Source organism: Humulus lupulus, chromosome 7 (assembly GCF_963169125.1).
Source record: "Humulus lupulus chromosome 7, drHumLupu1.1, whole genome shotgun sequence".
NCBI lineage: Eukaryota > Viridiplantae > Streptophyta > Magnoliopsida > Rosales > Cannabaceae > Humulus > Humulus lupulus.
The window spans coordinates 93,062,561-93,069,292 of record NC_084799.1 but is presented as its reverse complement, the minus strand read 5'-3'; the positions used below and the strand labels follow the sequence as shown (position 1 = coordinate 93,069,292).

Genomic DNA, 6,732 nt, shown 5'->3' with positions numbered 1-6,732 from the left:
TCAAGTAAAAGAAAAATGGACAAAAAGAAAGAATTATATAATAAAGAAATGCTCCAATTAAAAAACAGAAACTAACTAATTAATCAAAGACAAAAAATTATTTGTGCCTTTCTAATATCAAATATATATGTAATGTTGATCTTAGTACCATGTGTATGAGCTCCAAAAAAAATGATCAGAGCTTATTCACTTTAATTGCTCTCAGGTGGAACACAGATTCCCTTCAATTGCTTATCCACTTAATCATTCCAGTCAAGCATATCATTTATAGTCTTTTGCCTCTAAAACTAGAAGGATTGAATATAAAAGGAAAAATAGAAAGACCTAGTAAAATCATAAGAAACGTTATATTACAAAGGATCGAATCAATCTGTATTTAATTATTAACTGCAACTTAATACTAATCATGTTACTCACATTAGTAAAAGATTACGTCTTTAATCAGTAATATTACTATACATCAGCATTAGATACTAAGAAAAGAATACACAATCTAGAGATAAAAAGAACTATTTACTTACAGAAACTATCTATATAACTCTTAAATGAATTTTTATCTTTTTATGGTTTTTACGTTTTGGGAAGTTCATGAAATCATTTTCTTGATTGCACTGTAAAAAAAAAAGAGGGGGGGTTATAAGAGGCTACAAATACATATACATGAAGAGAAATACTACTCTCATGAAATAAATTAAAAATCATAATTGAGAAAAAGATAGATTCATTTACCTTTGAAAAGAAACTCTAAAATATTAATACAGAAATAATAACCTGAAACAAAAAAAAGGGTTTGAGAAATATATGGAAGGATAGATTGTTAGTCATTGCTGGGTTTTCAGAGAAATAGAGGACGAGACTGAGAGAGGGATGGTGTTGGAGAAATGGACGGCCAATGAACGGATCATTGAAGAGTTGGACAGTAAAAGTGTAGAGGGAGGGATTGATGGGTGGCTGTTGTTGGGTTCTTAGTGCCTGTACAAACTAAGGGAAACAACGTAATAAGCATGACATGTACCAAAACTAGCTTCTAAAAGATGTCAAACTAGACAGTCCAAGGCTAAACCTTATAATAACCCTTAACATAAAATTCAGTGTACACCTCCTCTTTTAACTATAATTTTACTAATAACAAGCATGTACATTCTCCACCCATTAAACGGGTAACTTTTCTCATAACCCATACACTCTTAATCCTATACATTCGCTACCTAAAGCAACCAAAAAAGTTAAAAAAAAATAAGTGGTGAACATTGATGAAGATAATGGAAAGGAAACCTAGTGAATTTGAACTTAGTATCAAGATGATAATTAGAAAGGTTTTTGGTCACAACAAACCAACTATTAATGATACAATAAGAAATATTACTGACTATCCCTATTGAAAACAGAACATAGAAATTTCAAGGTAAACCCAAATCAATTAATAGCAAAACCCACATACAAATATCCAAATGAGCTTTCAGGCCTCCAAAACGTCATGAGAGCAGCCAAAGCAGCAATATTTGCAGTATCCACAAGGTTTCTATTAACAAATTGTTCAAAATGAAAACTAAATATACACACTCAAATCAAATGAATTACAGAAAAGGAAAAAAAGAATTGGTGCTAGAGGGGAAAAATTTTTACAGCTTACCCTCCATTATCTAGAATATGGAGGTCAATACGGATGGCCCAAACCAATTTCCCTAGAAGAACACAAAGCGATTCAGTGTCAACAACCCTGCTTTCTCTGCACATACATTTCAAAATTCCACTTGTTCAAACGACTATGTACAGTTAATTTTTTCTTTTATTTTACTAATGGCAACGACTATCAAACCTTAGGCCACGGTCTATAATGCGGCCGAGCTCAACAGCAGCCTCGCTGGGGCGGCCAGGCTCAAAGGAAGGGTCAACCATGGGGAGAACTTGGTGAAGATGGAAAGCAAGCCTTCATTGGAGCGGTCACGGTAGGGCTGAACCAGCTGGCCCGTGACAAATCCCATGTCGACATGGGTTTGGCCCAGCTGCACCTCTGCCGAGCCATCCTCCTTGCCGAAGGTGATGATGAGATTGCGGTAATTGAATGGATGGTGACTGTCAACTCGGAGGTCGGAGAGAAGAGCGTTCTCGATAAATTTCTTCTCATTGACTGTGAGACGCCATGTAATTGCCTCTGTCAGCCCCGTCGACCTCCACCGTTGTTGAAGCCTCGCCCCTCGCCATCGTAGTTGAAGCCCCCACAGCTGCTGGTGTTTCGAGCAGGAGAGAGAGAGAGAAGGAGAGGGATCGTGGAAGAGTGAGAGGGGAGAGCGGCTGGGAAAGGAAAGAGAATGGGTTTCATTTGAGATATTTTGTTTTCGGAAAAAAATAATTCATTTGCAGCTTTTTTTTGCCGCTTTTTTTTTTCCTATTTTCAACTATTCATTTTAGGAATTTTAGTATGTATCTATTATAATACTTTTACAATTCTGTTATACTTATGTGTTGCAAAAAGGGATTTTTGGTGTAGTGTGGCAGACCCGTTTACGAAGACACTTCCAGAAAAGCAATTCGAGGGTCATGTACGTAATATGGGATTGAGAAAAATGCCTTACTTGCTTTAAGTATAAGTGGGGGATTGTTAGGAGCGTGTCCTAAAAGCATGTAAAAGACATTATTATTTCGATGAATAAATAAATACAATGGTCTATTATTGTTATATTTAGATAATTAAATTATTGTTTGAAGAATTTTGTAAATATCAAAAAAATTCCATATTCATTATTGAGGATGTGATCTTGTATTAGTACGAGAGAATTAAGATCACATGAATGAATAAAAATAGTCAACAACAACAAATTGAAGTTAAGGAATTCTTTAATTGGGGTTGTAAGTGCGGTTTGCTGAGTATCGTGATGATACAAATAATCTAGATTCGGATTATTGATGTGGTAAGACATCTCGTTAAATGTGATTTATATAAAATGATTATATATGACATGGACCGATATGAATAAAAGTCTTTATCCAAAAACCATTTAACAATAAAGACTTGTAATTCATATCATAACTGATGATCATTTATAGATCAACCTAAATCCTGAGTGTTCATGAGCTCCTGTTCATGTTTATTAAATCTTTTGATTCATTCATTAAGGTCTCTTCATAGAATGAGGCTAATGACTTTTGTTTTGGAGATCTAATATCATGGATGGCTGGGAACATGTATCAACAGTATGGAATCTAATCTTTCCTAACGGATCGTATAATAGTTCCCTTATGGGTTAATTCTGGAACTGAATAATTTTGAGCTCAAATCTATAATTAGATTATAGATTAATTATTCACTAGTGAATTAATGGTACTTAAGGAATAAGAAGTAAATTAGAAAGGTAAAATGGTAACTCATCCATTCTAATTTATGAACTAATAAATTAGAGGGTTGAACTATTGTAAGATGATTATATCAATGAACGACTTAAGATAAGATTTCTGTAAAAGTATATCTATAACATAAAAAGTGCAATTATGAATTTATAGTGGAGAAATATCAGAATTAATAAATTAACTATTATAATTAAAGAGTTTAAATATTTAGTTTCAATTTATTGGAGCTTAATGTTATAGGTCCATGGTCCCCGAAATGGCTCAAACAAACACTGACAAAGGTAAATACAAAAATGGGCAAAATGACTTATTTGATAAGTAAAATATTTTTCTATGCATCAAACATAATCATTGTATAATTATGTGTAATTAATTAACAAAAATATAATTAATTTATTTTTGGGATTTAAATAATAAGAAAAAATTGGGAAAAATCACATGCCATCCCTGGCATGTGGTACACGTGTAGCACAATGCACAGTCACTATGCTACACGCATAAGAAGCTAATTGGTAGTTTCTTGGTTCCACAATTTTAGTTATTTAAATATTAAATAAATAATGAGATATTGTAATATGATTAAAATATTATTATTTAAACATAATCTGATAACTCATTAGTTATTTTCAAATTATTTAAAATAACTAATATATGAGAATAATATTTGAAAATAACTAATATTTTATTTTTAATATACTTGATATATTAAATATAGGATATCAGTTTTTCAGAACGTAACTTTTTTAGGGATAGAAAAATATCTTGAAATATCTTTGAGAGAAAGAGAACGGTGATACAAGCATAGGTCACTATTCTTCACAAACTTAGGTCCAAACTTTGTCAGATCTCATGTGTTGAGAACATTTGATAAATAGATTTTGCCTATTATTTTGTATAGCGAGCCCACACTCGTTCTTTGTGTGCTGAGAACATTTTGGAAGATCTTGGTGTGAGATCTCAATGATTTTTGCCATACAAAAAGATAGCAGCAAGGAAGGACTTGAGGTAATTTTCTATTCATATCTTTGATTCAATATATATATGCATCTGAAGAAGTAGATCTAGAAATCTTGTGGGATTAAATTAACAATTTTGATTGTTGTTCCGCTGCGTATAATCTCTGATTTGATCTATAAAAACCAACACCATCATCCCCAACACGACACCACCAAAGGGCTAACGAGTGACGGGTCGAGCGGTGCGAAACGCACACACGAACAGATGCAGAACACACAAGAACAGCCCAACATGCCGCAGAGAACAGGCCACTACAGACCCAGGTAGTGGCCGCACGAGGCATAACAGCTGAAGAGCCTACCCCCTCTGTTAGGTTCTTGGAAAGCTGGAAGGAAGAAATGCTGCGAGAGATGATGCAGAAGTTCTCTGACGAAAGATCTGCATACAACTCTGAATACATAGAATTGGTTTCAAGAACCGCTGAGAGATCACCTTTCACAGAGTGGGTATAGAACAAGCCTAAGCTGAGAGATTTTGTGATTCCCCCCTGCCCGAATTCAATGGAAAGGGAGACCCACTCAATCACCTATTCCAGTTCCAACAAAAGATGGGCTTGGAAGTCAATAATGAAGCCATACAGTGCAAAGTATTCTCCACAACTTTTTCTAGACCAGCTTTGCTATGGTTCAGACAACTAAAACCTGGCTTTGTCAACAACTTTGGAGACCTTCGCAGAGTTTTTCTCCAGCAGTACAATGCCAACCATGAAGCTCCAAGAATGATGGCAAACCTCTACCATATTGAGCAAGGAGAAAATGAGCATCCAAAGGTGTACCTACAAAGCTTCATCGATCTTATATACCAAATCCACGATGTGGAGCCAACAACAACGGCCAATCTCTTCGTCGAAAGCCTGCAGGTGGGGTCCCTCTTACATGAAAATCTCACCATGATGCCACCATATGACATGGCCAAAATCCAAGCTCGAGTCGAGGGCGTCTTTAGCGTCTTGGAATATCGAGAGTGCGCACAGAAGAAGTCCGCACTCATTTCAACACTACCAGCAAACAACCCCCCCCCCCCTCCATCTACAAGGGACAAGAAAAGAAAGAGGCAAGAGTTAGACCATACGAAGGGGGGAAAGAGGCCAAGAACAAGTCGAGACCCACCACGATACTCCTCTTTCGAGTACTCTGTCCCACAGGAGATCATCTATGAAGAAAACAAAGACAGACCCATTTGGTGGGAACCATACAAAATCACCACTCCCTAGAAAGAAGAGACAAAAATAGGTTCTGTACCTTCGACAAGGACCATGGCCATACGATATTTGAATGCCACAACTAGATTCAGGCCCTCATAAGGAACGAACGATTGACCTAGAACATTAAAGGATCTAACAGGCCTGGCATCCCACAGCCCAATACCACTCCTACCCCAACACCGGTAACGGTGACGACCTCCACAAACGCGGCTTCTACAAACTCACAAGAATCCCTCAAACAAGTCCCCATGATACACGGGACCGTGGAGCTGACCACGGAACAAGAGTTGAAGTCCAAAAACCATAAGAGAATGGAAGAAAGAGTAAAGTGATATAGATCATTAGGCCACGTTGTTAATTTTGTCACTTTAGAAGAGAGGTGATCCCCAGCTTCTGCAATAACTTTTACATAAGATGACCTACATGCAGTACACCTACCCCATGACGACCCTTTGGTCATCACGCTACAAGTCGACCATTGCAAATTGGGAAGATTTTTAGTCGATGGGGGCAGCGGCGTTGATGTTCTCTTCTGGGAGGCCTTCCAGAAAATGGGACTCGAAGAAATTCAGATCAGACCCTCTGTTACACCAATCCTGGGATTCAACAGTCAAAAAGTGTACTCGAAGGGCGTTATCAGGCTAAATGTAGTCGCTGCAGAACGCACTTTGGCAGTAGACTTCTTCATAGTGAAATCCATCACAAGCTACAACACATTCATAGGGCAAAGCTGGATCCACAGAATGCAAGGCGTGGTCTCCACTTTGCACCAAGTTATGCGATGTCAGTCACCCAATGGGCACTACACCAGCGACATTTAAGGGTGCCAGAGGCAGGCAAAGAAATGTTACCTAACCCTGAAGGAGATAAATGAAATCGACACCTCCTCCTCTGTCGATGATCCCACCAAATAGCAATCAAAGGGAAGATTACCAGCATATCTCAGAGGCAGAGGAAGATCACGATAAGCCTCAAACAACTCTCGACGATCTAGACGAGATTTGCATAGATGAAGACAATCCATCCAAAAAATTCCTGGTAAGTGCCCAACTGCCAGAATTAGAAAAGCAAGCTCTAATCCATTTCCTCAAAACCAGAATTGGGACTTTTGCCTGGTCCCCACACGATACACCAGGTATAGATCCTACAGTCATGAGAAATAG

General features: G+C 37.3%; 1 pseudogene; it reads right to left on the bottom strand.

The window, feature by feature from the left end:
- Positions 1-1,416: 1,416 nt before the first annotated feature.
- Positions 1,417-6,029, bottom strand: LOC133791976 (uncharacterized; annotated as a pseudogene).
- Positions 6,030-6,732: the final 703 nt, after the last annotated feature.